This window comes from Scleropages formosus, chromosome 5, assembly GCF_900964775.1.
Source record: "Scleropages formosus chromosome 5, fSclFor1.1, whole genome shotgun sequence".
In the NCBI taxonomy this organism is placed as follows: domain Eukaryota; kingdom Metazoa; phylum Chordata; class Actinopteri; order Osteoglossiformes; family Osteoglossidae; genus Scleropages; species Scleropages formosus.
The window spans coordinates 5,259,617-5,274,267 of NC_041810.1; the positions used below are offsets into that span (position 1 = coordinate 5,259,617).

The 14,651-nt window shown below is 43.8% G+C and overlaps 1 protein-coding gene across 10 annotated transcripts in view; it reads right to left on the bottom strand.

Moving 5' to 3' along the window:
• Positions 1–14,651, bottom strand: part of LOC108930835 (amyloid-beta A4 precursor protein-binding family B member 2-like) — a 107,785-nt gene that overhangs the window by 77,699 nt on the left and 15,435 nt on the right. Inside the window, exon 1 of one of the 10 annotated variants that reach the window (XM_029251802.1) lies at positions 4,014–4,287. The exons of the other annotated variants lie outside the window; for them this stretch is intronic. The gene's annotated coding sequence lies outside the window, so the exon portion shown is untranslated. Of the gene's footprint in view, positions 1–4,013; positions 4,288–14,651 lie in introns of those variants that run through there. 10 annotated transcript variants of the gene reach the window in all.

Below are 14,651 nucleotides of genomic sequence, written 5' to 3' on the forward strand. Positions count from 1 at the left end.
GGAAACCCACACAGACACAGGCAGAACATGTATACTCTATACAGACTGAGCAGGAATCAAACCCATGTCCTCCCACACCACCCAGGCGCTGTGAGACAGCAACACTACTAGTTGTGATACTGTGCTGCCCAACTCACTCATTTGGACATACAATTTATTAATTCATACAATTTATTAATTTAGCTTTTCTCCAAAGTGACATATCGCTCACAGAAAAATGCATTTCATTAAGAGACAGAGAGACACAGACACACGTGATCCTTGAAGTACGGTCAGTTTGTCAGATGTCACCATGTAAACCAGCACGCATTATACTGTATGAGTAGCTGTGTGTAGAATTGATAAAGAATAGGGCTTTTTGAAAAAAGACAACAGTAACAATAACATTGGATGGGTAGCTGCATATAGAATGGGCATTCTACAAATTTTAAAGCAGGTAACATGAAAATTACATGAGTAGCTGTGTATAAATTTAATAGGAAATACAAAGGTGTTAGTGACAAATTGGACAGCTGGTAGCGTAGTGGTTCGAGCTGCTGCCTTTGGACCCAAAAGTCGCAGGTCTGAATCCCACCTCCAAGTGTAGTACCCTTAAGCAAGGTCCGTCCCTCCGAACCACTCGCTCCATACGGGACACGGGGAACCGGAACCTAACCCGGAACACAGGGCGTAAGGCCGGAGGAGGAGGGGACACACCCAGGACGGGACACCAGTGCGTCGCAAGGCACCCCAAGCGGGATTCGAACCCCAGACCCACCGAAGAACAGGACCAGGACCAACCCACTGCGCCACCACACCCCCTACCTTAAGCAAGGTACTAACCCTAAATTGCTCCAGTAACAAAAAAAATACCTAGCTGTACAAATAATTGTCAGTCTCTTTGGAGGAAAGCATCAGCAAAATCAATAAACGAAATAATGCAGATTTATGGAATAGACAGGAGATGTGAAAAAAAGTGAGTCTGAAAGAGATGTGTTTCGAGAGCCTTCTTTAAAGTTAAGGTGGATTCAGCAGCTCTGAGTGAGAGAGGGAGATCATTCCATCTATAATCTAATTAAAACCAAATTTTTTAAAAATCTCTTTGAGACATAGAAAACACTGACACATCTAAAGGCGAAGTCGTACCACCTGATCAGCTCATCCCAGCACGACCATCCAGAGCGCCTCCCTCCGAAGGGTCGCATGCGGAACACCCCGACCACTAGCGGTCCCTGACACTGCAGCTGAGACGAAGACGTGAAACACTGTCCTCTGTGAGAACAGCTGGTGAAAACAAGTCCCGTATGTCTGACACACGATGAGTGTGTGGACTGGAGGGAACCAGTCTATGACTGCCCAAGGGAACATCAATTCCATGCATTTAAAGCTTCTCTGCTATAGGTTATACCACGTTGGCGGCAATATAGACGAGGAAGAACTCCCCTCACACTATTACAGTAATGGACATAACGGGAAATCACAGAGTTCCACTGGTTGCTGTTGTTGTTTAATCTTAATAGTAAATATTATTACTTGTAACGGCAGCAGCAGTACAGCATTAGAGGACTGACATACTGCAGGACTGGTACAGTGTCACGGCATCACAGAAAAGATATGGATAAATGATGGATTTAAGGAGGTATTATATATGCAGGGAAACAAAAATTCAGAATAACCAACATTTAGCTGATTCCTTCCTCCAAAGACATGCAATTTACTTAGAGTGATTTACCAGTTTATTCAGCTAGGTACATTTCATCCTTATAAATTAAGAGAAAATACTTTGATCAAGGGTACAGTAGCAAAAGTCTGGATTTGAATCGGGTCCTTCGATAGCTGCTCTAAACACTGCGCCACCTGCTGACACAGCACCTCCGCATTAGCAATGAGCTGTTTAAAGACATGCGTTGATTTGTTTAAGGCTGTTGAAACAGTGTTAAAAGTCGCTCTGCCTCCATCCAAAATGACCCACGTAGCTGAGAGTCTTGAGTAAATTCTGAACATGTGAAACCAGCACTACATGAAAAAAAAGGTACGCACGCACTAAAGGTAAAAGACGAAGGTTCTGGATTCTGGTGGAATGACCTCCCTCTCTCCCTCAGAACTGCTGAATCTCTGTCCACATTTAAAAAAGGTCTTAAAACTCACCTCTTCCAGAGTCACTTCGCTCATCATCTCTTAAGTTCATGTAAGGTATTAATGTTCGTCCATCATAACTTTAAGATGATGCCCGGATAAACCTTTACGCAGCTACTCCTGTAATGTAACATAAATGTTTATATGTATCTCCAGAAAAAAAATATTTACTAGGAAGGTGATCAGGCATGGTCTATGCTCGGATAAAGTTTTATGCAGCTACTCACGTGATGAAATTGGTTCACATGGTGGAAAGGAACTAACTGCACTTAAGAATCACACGTCTACATCTAAGTGTCTCTTTCTGCTAATGTAATGAACACATTGTATTTTCTATAAAATGTTTGTCGCTTTGGAGAAAATCGTCCGCTAAATGAATACATGTAAACGTTAAAACAAAACAAATAAAAATGATAACATGGTAGCCAGTCAACTGGCCTTGTCCTCCTCTCTCTCGGCGAAGAGCAATCACTGCCTGCTCATTTGCATGCTGTCGGGATCTAATAATACAAAAGAGCTTTCTGTAGAGCAACATCATGTTCTACCAGCGCGTCCCAAAGGGCTGTTGATGGGATGGCTTGCAGGAAGCCGCTGAAGCGCGTCAGACTTCCCACCTGTACGTGACATGCTTAAAAGCCACGAGGGAGACGGTCAATGACAACGGGAGGGTCAAGGGTCACATGCGAGATGCAATTAAAGCTCCTGCGAATGGCAGGGAAAATCAATGCAGCGAATGCCGATGACGGAGCAAGGGAAGGGTGTCGGAGAGAAGAGGTGCCCCCGCTGGCTCACGATATGGCTGACCCAGGCCCGCGTCTCTGGCCCTTGTCCCCCTGCCCCCTTCATTACCGCGAACCCTTGTCTAAGTGCGCGGGTCCAGCAGCTGACCTTCATTCCCTGACGTCACTCCTGTCTGGGCCCGAAACGGTCCTCCAGCTCACACGCTGTAGCTCAGTGGTCCCACAATGAGTCATAATTCCAAGGCTCCGAAGCTGCCCGCCTGTCCCAGCTCGTCCCACCGGGAGCACCGGCGCCTTTGCGAGGGGACGATTTACTGAAACCGCCTACAGTAACCTTCCTCATCGTGATTTGAAACACCTTCGGTCTCCCTTGCCTCCTCTCTGTCGCTTTAGCTTCTTTTTATTAGAAAGGGCTAAGAATAGCCTGGGCGGCGGTTGCGGCTTGCCGTGCTCCATCACCCCACACGGGGCCAGACGCGCACACTTACTGAGGATGCGCTGGCTGTGACCGCAGGACGTCCTGCAGACCCCGTCCCTGGTCAGCGAAGGACGCTCTGAGCGGTCACAGGATCTCGGACCGCACGCAAAAGGACAGAGGCGAGCAACGGTTCGATGCTGACGAACCGCCGCTCCCCGCACAGAGCGCGATCCAAAAGGCTGAACTTCAACGACATTCGCAGAGATCAGCGCTGGACTGACTAGAGCACACAGTCAACGACACTGAAAGTAACAGGGACCACAGAGAACAACTGACCGCAGCCACACTCGGCAAACGGGAGCCCGAACTTGGTCTCGCTGCCTCTTTCATACCGGTATCTGAAGAAGGTCAAAAAAAAAAAAAACAAGCTGATGTTCCAAACCAGGCCTCCAGACCACGGGGCTCCTCGGCCCCTCCCCTCGAGGGACCCGGACACACCGGACCACCAGCTCCGGCAAGCGGACCGAACGCGATGAGCCCCCTGAACGGGACCTGCTGCGAGAAGGAGCGTGGAAGTCCAGGATGGAGCTGAGTGCAGCCCTGCGTGCGGACAGAGCGAGCCGAAGGAGACGGACAGCCACAGCGTGACAGGCATGGCAGGGGATGGCTATGGGGGGGGGGGAGTGGGACAGGGACAGGAGGAGGGACATAAAGAGAGAAGACAGGCAGCTCCCACTCACCTCCTTCCTCCCAGGATGCTGTTGCTGCAGTCCAAGGCAAACTAAGCATTTCTGGGGGGTGAGAAGGGAGCGTGCGGCTGAGGGACTTGCGTCATAACAGCCCGCCCATGGAGCTCGGAGAAGGTGGGGAGGGGAGACGCAAAGGCAGAACAGGCAGGCCCTCCCTTTACTTCCCCTCTCTGTCCCCATTCCGTCCCAGCGGGGACACGGCCTTAACGCCCACAGGAGACGCGGACCCCCGGGGTTCAACCTGCACACGAGTGTTCCAGGCTATATCGACATGACCGCAGCGAGACCACAAACCTAACCTCTCGCGGTCTTCAACGGGACGTACCGGTGACCATCGCACAAATCACGTCAGAGCGTGTCTCCGAGAGCACTTAGCGAAACATATCGCGCACCAACCCGACACTCTCCGTTGTCACGGACAACGGCATCGTCCGAGTGAAAAATAATAATTCGTAATAATAACAGGGGCAAACGAACTGGGTTCAAATCCCACCTGCTGCTGTTGTAGCCTTGAGAACGGTACTTAGCTGAATTAATGCGGTAAAAATCAACGTAATAAACAAACCTAACACTGGAAGCTTTAGAGAATAGTGTGATCCAAAAAAATAATAATAATAATATTAATAACAGTAAGAGTAACAATAAAAATAACAATAATACCATTTCTAGTGAATGATGTTAATAATAGTAACAATAATTATAATAATAACACTGTGCTGAGATAATTAACTAAGCAAAATAGAATTTAAAGAAGTCATCCAGACACTAAGCCAGATAAGCCAATATTCATATTGATACTTTCTATCCCATTTCATCTAACATTAGAGATGAATAACGCTATAATAATAAGGAATAAAATACTATTTTAAAAATCCGAGTTCTGTCCCGACTCACGGCGCGTTAACTGGACCCCCTGGGGGTACGGGGAGTAGGGGGGGCGAGATGCGGAGGGATCATCAGGATGAGACGGGGGAGGCTGGTGGCGGCAGGTAACCCGCGAGCCACCCGCGAAGCACCCGGGAACTCCGGCACTCCCGCCGCAGCTCTTGACGCCAATCCACCGACTCTCCGTCCGCGCAAATGTCATGTGCCGTTTGTCAGCTGTCGGTCAGAAAGGCTCGGCTTCGGGAACGTTGCCGAAACCCATCCTAACTGACGGGTGGCATATTTTAAAGATGCTCTGATTTATCTGCACAAAGCAAAGCAGTGCACCGTATATGAACACACACAGCATGGGTGTTTTCCTTCTCTCCTGCTTTGCAGTTTCAATTATCAAGAACAGAACAATATGCACGTTAGTCTCTGGGGATTTATATATGTGCTCTGGGTTTAGATTCATTTTTTAAATGAAACCACCAAACATCATCGTGAGAAGCCAGGATGAAGGCACGTGAATAAATGCTGCTCCGCAAACCGCTGCCCAATTTGACACATCTGAGGCCGAGCTGCTGCGAGCTGCTGCTCCCCACCACCTCGCCGGGCACACGCGGTGCAGCATAGCTGGCTTTCCGGAGGTTCGCAGCCGCAGAGTTCCCAGCAACCCCTGGGGCTCAATGGCGCACGTCTCACTTCTCATAGCTTCTAAGCCGCCACATACTGTGAAATCGGGTCTTAAAACCGAAGAATATTTATAAGGCTACCAAACAGTGATTAAGGGTACCAACATGGAAGGCCACCAGTTCAGGTCTGTTCTGATGTGATCGGGCAGCCTGGAGGTTGTTAGTTCAAGTCCCAGTGTGAGCTGTGCTACCATAGCCTAAGGTAAGGTAACTAAGATGAACAACGAACCGATGTCTACAACCGCTTCTCCTGACCAGGCGCAAGGCCGAAGGACACACCCAGGACGGGACACCAGTCTGTCGCAAGGCACCCCAGGCACGGATCGCAGCCCAGACCCACCACACAGTGGGTACCGGCCAAACCTACCGCACCACCGTACCCCCACTAAGATGCACGGCTGAAGTAAAATATCACTGGGGTGTGATCACACGGGTTTCACATTAAATGCATAAAAACATTGCTATATGATAATAATGTTACAGACAGCAGGAAGTACCAGAGTCCAACTCCTAGTGAGCTCTTGCATGGTTTCCAAGCATCTTCTTGCATGAATGTTTGAAGGGGGTGCAAAGACAAGGAGGAGTATACAGACTCCCACACCCAGAGCTGGACCTGATCCCCCCACTCACCCACCCAGCCATCTGTGAGCAACAACTCAGTGGTTTTATCTGCTGTACCACAATGTAACACCACTAACGCGCAATCTACCGGCAATCACCACAGATATATGTGGACGATGCAGACATAAACCCCAAACCTAAACATGGTCATCTCACACACACACACACACACACACACATTTTCTGAACCGCTAGTCTCATACGGGGTCGCGGGGAACCGGAGCCTACCCGGCAACACAGGGCGTAAAACCGGAGTGGGAGGGGACACACCCAGGACGGGACGCCAGTCCATCGCAAGGCACCCCAAGCGGGATTCGAACCCCAGACCCACCGGAGAGCAGGACCCGGTCCAACCCACTGCGCCATTGCGCCACCACGCCCCCCTTTGGTCAGCTCTTTTTATTACAATTTACAGATGTGCAGTTTCAACAAATCAAAGCAATTAAACTTTATATGTGTGGTTTACCCATTTGTACAGCTGGGTCGTGCCTTGATCAAGGGTACAACAGCAGGAGGTGGGATCTGAACCTGGATGCCCAGTATATAGATCTCCTATATAACCAAAACGGAGCTCCTTCTACACGCAGAAACACTAAATGAGCAACTTGACCAGCAGCAGCGCCAGATGCCCACTAAAAGGAGCCTGTGGTTTCTGCTCTGGTTTGTGGCATCGACCATAATTAGGAGGACAACCTCCTCCACCAACCTCTTCCTTCCTCGGAAGTACTCAGAGGAGGATCACACACCATAGGAGGACACAGAGAAAGAGCACACACAACTGTCTGTGACATTAAAAAAAAATCTTGACAGCTTCTTGGCAACCCTGCACTGATGAACTAAGGAACACATACAGACACCCCTCGACTTATGCAAATAGACCGTTATTCAACCCTTTACGTAAGACATGAGTTACGTATGACGGATTCCCCCTCCTCCCCCACCATTCAGCATAATAACATTGATAACTTTTCCATCTCGGTTACTGCACCTTGACGTTTCTTCGTTATTATTGCTGTTTTCATGCTAGCTGTTCCTTTCACTGCTCCTTTAAACGTGCAGCATCCTTCGCTATCGTATTTATAGTCGATACGGCTAAACCTGGTTCCCGGGCTATAGACCGTAATCTTTGTCCACCTTCATACCTCCTTATTATTTTCAATGTCATCTCCAATCGATTGCTGGACGCTTGTGAGACGGTTCTCGTTTTCCTTCAAGTGCACGTTTACCACCAGGCATTGGGAATAATGAAATGGGTAGAAAATAAGGGAAAAAGCACTACACTAAGGAAAGGAGATGGGTTCACGGTTCAAAACACGCGAGAATTGGGGAGATGCAGCTTCCTGCCTTGTCTGGCTATGCCGACTTGCACTTACCGTATTTCAGATGTTTTGCGTAAAATAAAAGTGCTATCCGTAAATAATGTGTATGTCGGGAATTTTTTACGTAAATCTGGATTTTACGTAAGTCGAATTTACGTAAGTAGGGGGTGTCTGTATTTCAGATGTTTTGCGGAAAATAAAAGCGCTATCCGTAAATAATGCATATGCCGGGAATTTTTCACCTAAAACCGGATTTACACAAGTCAAATTTATGAAAGTAGAGCGGTGTCTGTATTTCAGATGTTTTGCATAAAATAAAAGCGCTATCCATAAATAATGTGTATGTCGGGAATTTTTTACGTAAATCTGGATTTTACGTAAGTCGAATTTCCGCAAGTAGGGGGTGTCTGTATTTCAGATGTTCTGCGTAAAATAAAAGCGCTATCCGTAAATAATGCATATGCCGGGAATTTTTTACGTAAAACCGGATTTTATGTAAATCGAATTTACGTAAGTAGGGGGGTGTCTGTATTTCAGATGTTTTGGGTAAAATAAAAATGCTATCCATAAATAATGTGCATGTTGGGAAATTTTTACGGAAATCTGGATTTTACGTAAGTCGAATTTATGTAAGTAAAGAGGGGATGTCTGTATTTCAGATGTTTTGCGTAAAATAAAAGTGATATCTGTAAATAATGCGTATGCCGGGAATTTTTTATGTAAAACCGGATTTACACACGTCAAATTTCCGCAAGTAGAGGGGTGTCTGTATTTCAGATGTTTTGGGTAAAATAAAAGCGCTATCCATAAATAATGTGCATGTTGGGAATTTTTTACGGAAATCTGGATTTTACCTAAGTCGAATTTATGTAAGTAAAGAGGTGTCTGTATTTCAGATGTTTTGCATAAAATAAAAGCGCTATCCATAAATAATGTGCATGTTGGGAATTTTTTACGGAAATCTGGATTTTACGTAAGTCGAATTTATGTAAGTAAAGAGGTGTCTGTATTTCAGATGTTTTGCGTAAAATAAAAGTGATATCTGTAAATAATGCGTATGCCGGGAATTTTTTACGGAAAACCGGATTTACACAAGTCAAATTTACGAAAGTAGAGCGGTATCTGTATTTCAGATGTTTTGGGTAAAATAAAAGCGCTATCCATAAATAATGTGCATGTTGGGAATTTTTTACGGAAATCTGGATTTTACGTAAGTCGAATTTACGTAAGTAAAGAGGTGTCTGTATTTCAGATGTTTTGCGTAAAATAAAAGCGCTATCCGTAAATAATGCGTATGCCGGGAATTTTTTATGTAAAACCGGATTTACGCACGTCAAATTTCCACAAGTAGAGGGATGTCTGTATTTCAGATGTTTTGGGTAAAATAAAAATGCTATCCATAAATAATGTGCATGTTGGGAATTTTTTACGGAAATCTGGATTTTACATAAGTCGAATTTACGTAAGTAAAGAGGTGTCTGTATTTCAGATGTTTTGCGTAAAATAAAAGCGCTATCCGTAAATAATGCATATGCCGGGAATTTTTTACGGAAAACCGGATTTACACAAGTCAAATTTATGAAAGTAGAGCGGTGTCTGTATTTCAGATGTTTTGGGTAAAATAAAAGCGCTATCCATAAATAATGTGCATGTTGGGAATTTTTTACGGAAATCTGGATTTTACGTAAGTCGAATTTATGTAAGTAAAGAGGTGTCTGTATTTCAGATGTTTTGCGTAAAATAAAAGTGATATCTGTAAATAATGCGTATGCCGGGAATTTTTTACGGAAAACCGGATTTACACAAGTCAAATTTACGAAAGTAGAGCGGTATCTGTATTTCAGATGTTTTGCGTAAAATAAAAGTGATATCTGTAAATAATGCGTATGCCGGGAATTTTTTATGTAAAACCGGATTTACGCACGTCAAATTTCCGCAAGTAGAGGGATGTCTGTATTTCAGATGTTTTGGGTAAAATAAAAATGCTATCCATAAATAATGTGCATGTTGGGAATTTTTTACGGAAATCTGGATTTTACATAAGTCGAATCTACGTAAGTAAAGAGGTGTCTGTATTTCAGATGTTTTGCGTAAAATAAAAGCGCTATCCATAAATAATGCATATGCCGGGAATTTTTTACGTAAAACTGGATTTACACAAGTCAAATTTATGAAAGTAGAGCGGTGTCTGTATTTCAGATGTTTTGCATAAAATAAAAGCGCTATCCGTAAATAATGCATATGCCGGGAATTTTTTACGGAAAACCGGATTTACACAAGTCAAATTTATGAAAGTAGAGCGGTGTCTGTATTTCAGATGTTTTGGGTAAAATAAAAGCGCTATCCATAAATAATGTGCATGTTGGGAATTTTTTACGGAAATCTGGATTTTACGTAAGTCGAATTTATGTAAGTAAAGAGGTGTCTGTATTTCAGATGTTTTGCGTAAAATAAAAGTGATATCTGTAAATAATGCGTATGCCGGGAATTTTTTACGGAAAACCGGATTTACACAAGTCAAATTTACGAAAGTAGAGGGGTGTCTGTATTTCAGATGTTTTGCATAAAATAAAAGCGCTATCCATAAATAATGTGTATGTCGGGAATTTTTTACGGAAATCTGGATTTTACGTAAATCGAATTTACGTAAGTAGAGGGTGTCTGTATTTCAGATGTTTTGGGTAAAATAAAAATGCTATCCATAAATAATGTGCATGTTGGGAATTTTTTACGGAAATCTGGATTTTACATAAGTCGAATCTACGTAAGTAAAGAGGTGTCTGTATTTCAGATGTTTTGCGTAAAATAAAAGCGCTATCCATAAATAATGCATATGCCGGGAATTTTTTACGTAAAACTGGATTTACACAAGTCAAATTTATGAAAGTAGAGCGGTGTCTGTATTTCAGATGTTTTGCATAAAATAAAAGCGCTATCCGTAAATAATGCATATGCCGGGAATTTTTTACGGAAAACCGGATTTACACAAGTCAAATTTATGAAAGTAGAGCGGTGTCTGTATTTCAGATGTTTTGGGTAAAATAAAAGCGCTATCCATAAATAATGTGCATGTTGGGAATTTTTTACGGAAATCTGGATTTTACGTAAGTCGAATTTATGTAAGTAAAGAGGTGTCTGTATTTCAGATGTTTTGCGTAAAATAAAAGTGATATCTGTAAATAATGCGTATGCCGGGAATTTTTTACGGAAAACCGGATTTACACAAGTCAAATTTACGAAAGTAGAGGGGTGTCTGTATTTCAGATGTTTTGCATAAAATAAAAGCGCTATCCATAAATAATGTGTATGTCGGGAATTTTTTACGTAAATCTGGATTTTACGTAAATCGAATTTACGTAAGTAGAGGGTGTCTGTATTTCAGATGTTTTGGGTAAAATAAAAATGCTATCCATAAATAATGTGCATGTTGGGAATTTTTTACGGAAATCTGGATTTTACATAAGTCGAATCTACGTAAGTAAAGAGGTGTCTGTATTTCAGATGTTTTGCGTAAAATAAAAGCGCTATCCATAAATAATGCATATGCCGGGAATTTTTTACGTAAAACTGGATTTACACAAGTCAAATTTATGAAAGTAGAGCGGTGTCTGTATTTCAGATGTTTTGCATAAAATAAAAGCGCTATCCGTAAATAATGCATATGCCGGGAATTTTTTACGGAAAACCGGATTTACACAAGTCAAATTTATGAAAGTAGAGCGGTGTCTGTATTTCAGATGTTTTGGGTAAAATAAAAGCGCTATCCATAAATAATGTGCATGTTGGGAATTTTTTACGGAAATCTGGATTTTACGTAAGTCGAATTTATGTAAGTAAAGAGGTGTCTGTATTTCAGATGTTTTGCGTAAAATAAAAGTGATATCTGTAAATAATGCGTATGCCGGGAATTTTTTACGGAAAACCGGATTTACACAAGTCAAATTTACGAAAGTAGAGGGGTGTCTGTATTTCAGATGTTTTGCATAAAATAAAAGCGCTATCCATAAATAATGTGTATGTCGGGAATTTTTTACGTAAATCTGGATTTTACGTAAATCGAATTTACGTAAGTAGAGGGGTGTCTGTAGTTGATAACCAGTCATCTGCAGTTAAGATAGAACATTTTTTCACAATGTCGGATAACACAGGCATAGCTCCTGTGGTAAATGCCGTTCGATATTTAATATTTAATATCCTCCAAAGATCGATTTGGCCGTCTCAAATGACTCACTGCAATCTGTGCAGCTCCGTCCAGTGCATATGTACATGTTGATTTCCTTGAACACGGCCTGCAGGAAGAGTGGACCTAGTGAAGGAAACAAGTTAACAAGCACGATTCCTCAATCTAAGCTACGCACAGAGGTCCCACCTGGAGCACAAAACTCAATGTTCACTGGAAATTCAATGTGCCAAAAGACAAAGTGTATAATGATCAGTTACAGCAGGAATGAACATTGAACGTTGTCCAGGAATGAGTTGGACAACGAATATTGTTTCTACACAGCAAAGAGCCTCATCTGCTAATGTCATTTACCATTTCGCTCTGTTCAGTTACAACATACACACACTCGCGCACGCTCTGCCCCACACACTCATCTCAGATGTTGATCCTGGGGGAGTTTCCCCATCATGCCGGCTGATTCCCAACAGTCCAAAGACCTCCAGCAGGCAACACTCCAGAATACATTTACATATTTATCTGACGCTATTCTGCAAAGCAACTTGCACTTATTTACCCATTTATACAGCTCGGTAGTTTTACTGGAGCAATTCAGGATAAGTACCTTACTCAAGGATACTACAGTAGGAGGTGGAGATCAAACCTGCAACCTTTAAATCCACAGGCAGCGGCTCTAACCACTATGATATTTACATTTATTTATTTAGCAGACGCTTTTCTCCAAAGTGACTTCCAGTGACCTCTATGTAGTGTCATCAGCCCACACACTTTACTTACCATGGTGACTTACACTGCTAGATATACTACTTATACTGGATCACTCATCCATACATCAGTAGAACACACACACTCTCTCTGTCACTCACACACTACAGGGGAACCTGAACAGTATGTCTTTGGACTGTGGGAGGAAACCAGAGCACCCAAAGGCTTCCACTGCTAGATACACTACTTACAGTGGGTCACTCATCCATACATCAGTGGTATACACACACACACACACACACACACACACACACACACACACACAATGGGGGAACCAGAACAGCATGTCTTTGGACTGTGGGAGGAAACCAGAGCATTCCAAGGAAACCCACACAGACACGGGGAAAACATGCAAACTCCACGCAGACCGAGCAGGGATCGAACCCACATCCTCTCGCACCACCCAGGCACTGTGAGACACCAGCGCTACTCGCCGTGTCACCGTAACACTCCCAGAACATAAGGCGAAACACAAACATTCTGCACTCGGAGGAACACCTCTAAAACGAGAACACCCTGTATCCTTTCGAATCGCGTCTCATACGGTTAAGCGCCGGTTATGCGGCCTGCGGTGCAGCTCAACGAGAACGCCAGAGTCGGCAGGATGGGAACGTACACATAAAAATGCAGAAAGCCACTTCAGCAGAGTCTGGAATATCAATCTAACCATCCTTGCTCTGGAAAAAACAGTCAAAGCGGGATAGAAGATGCAGAAAGGACACGGAACGGGACCAGGAGGACGAGCCGTTACCATTTCAGAACACGTGAGATAATAACGCGGAGCTCGAGGGTTTGGGTCCGACGGACACCCAGAAGTAAGTCTCTGTTGCTATTCATGTCACGGCGGGAAGAAATAAAGCGACGACGTCCTTTTCTACCTCGGCTGGGCACAGGGACTGGCCAAGAATTGACCGTTACAGAGACACAATGCATTTCATACCAATTCAGAATGACACATCAATAATGCCCTCCTCCGTCCACAAATCCGCAGGCATCCAGAAATCGCATATGGATTTCCAGCCTGTGCGTGGGACAAATATTTCTGGAGCGGATTTTTGCGGACTGCGGTGCCAGCGCCGTCCCATTGACACGTGCACAGAATGGCATCATCTGCCTCCCGGACAGCCTCGAAAAGAAATGCGAGGAGGAAACGTGAAAGGAATCTGCAGGCGTGCCAGAACCGCACAGTAGGACCGCTGGACACGTTTAATCACTCAGAGTAGTATACTTGTTCACAAAATGATATTGATATGATAATGTGTATCGCTGTGATATGGAAACCCATTTGCAGATGCAAAAATACAGCGCAAAACACTCTCTTCTCCTGAAGATAAACAACCATCGGTAAAAGCACAAGTAGGGGACAGTTGGTAGAAAAGTGGGTAGCGCTACTGCCTTTGGATCCAAAGGTTACAGGTTTGATCTCCACCTCTTGAGCAAGGTACTTACCCTAAATTGTGCCAGTAAAATTACTCACCTGTAAAAATGGGTAAATAATTGTAAGCTTCTAATAATCATAACCTTAACATTGTAAGTTGCTTTAGAGAAAAGTGTCCAATAGATGTAAGAGGTGGTAGTGAAGTGGTTATTACTGCTGCCTTTGGACCCAAAGGTTGTAGGTTTGAATCTCATCTCCAGCTGTTGTACCCTCGAGCAAGATACTAACCCCGAAAAAAATCACTCCAGTAAAATTACCTGCTTGTATAACATGGAGGGGGGTGTGGTGGTGCAGGGGGTTTGATCAGGTCCTGCTTTCTGGTGGGTCTGGGGTTCGAGTTCTGCTTGGGGTGCCTTGCAACAGACTGGAATCCTGTTCTGGATGCGTCCCCAGCCCTGCACCCTGTGTTGCCAGGTTGGGCTTTGGTTCCCTGCAACCCCACATGGGACAAGTGGTTTCAGACAATGTGTGTGTGTATAAAATGGGTAAATGGTAAATACTACATTGTAAGTTGCTTTGGAGAAAAGAGTCAGCTAAATCAATGTGTCATTTTAGAAAAGGATGTTAACCTAGAGACAGCATCTCACATTAAACAACTAAAACCTAATAAAAGTAATCTGAAATAGGGGAAAAAAGTGAGTCAGAGACTATGCAGAGCTCCTTACGTTATTAAATAATCTGTAAATATATATATGCACACTTTCAATTACGATTCAACAGAGATGCTGCAACACTCTTTAGATTTCA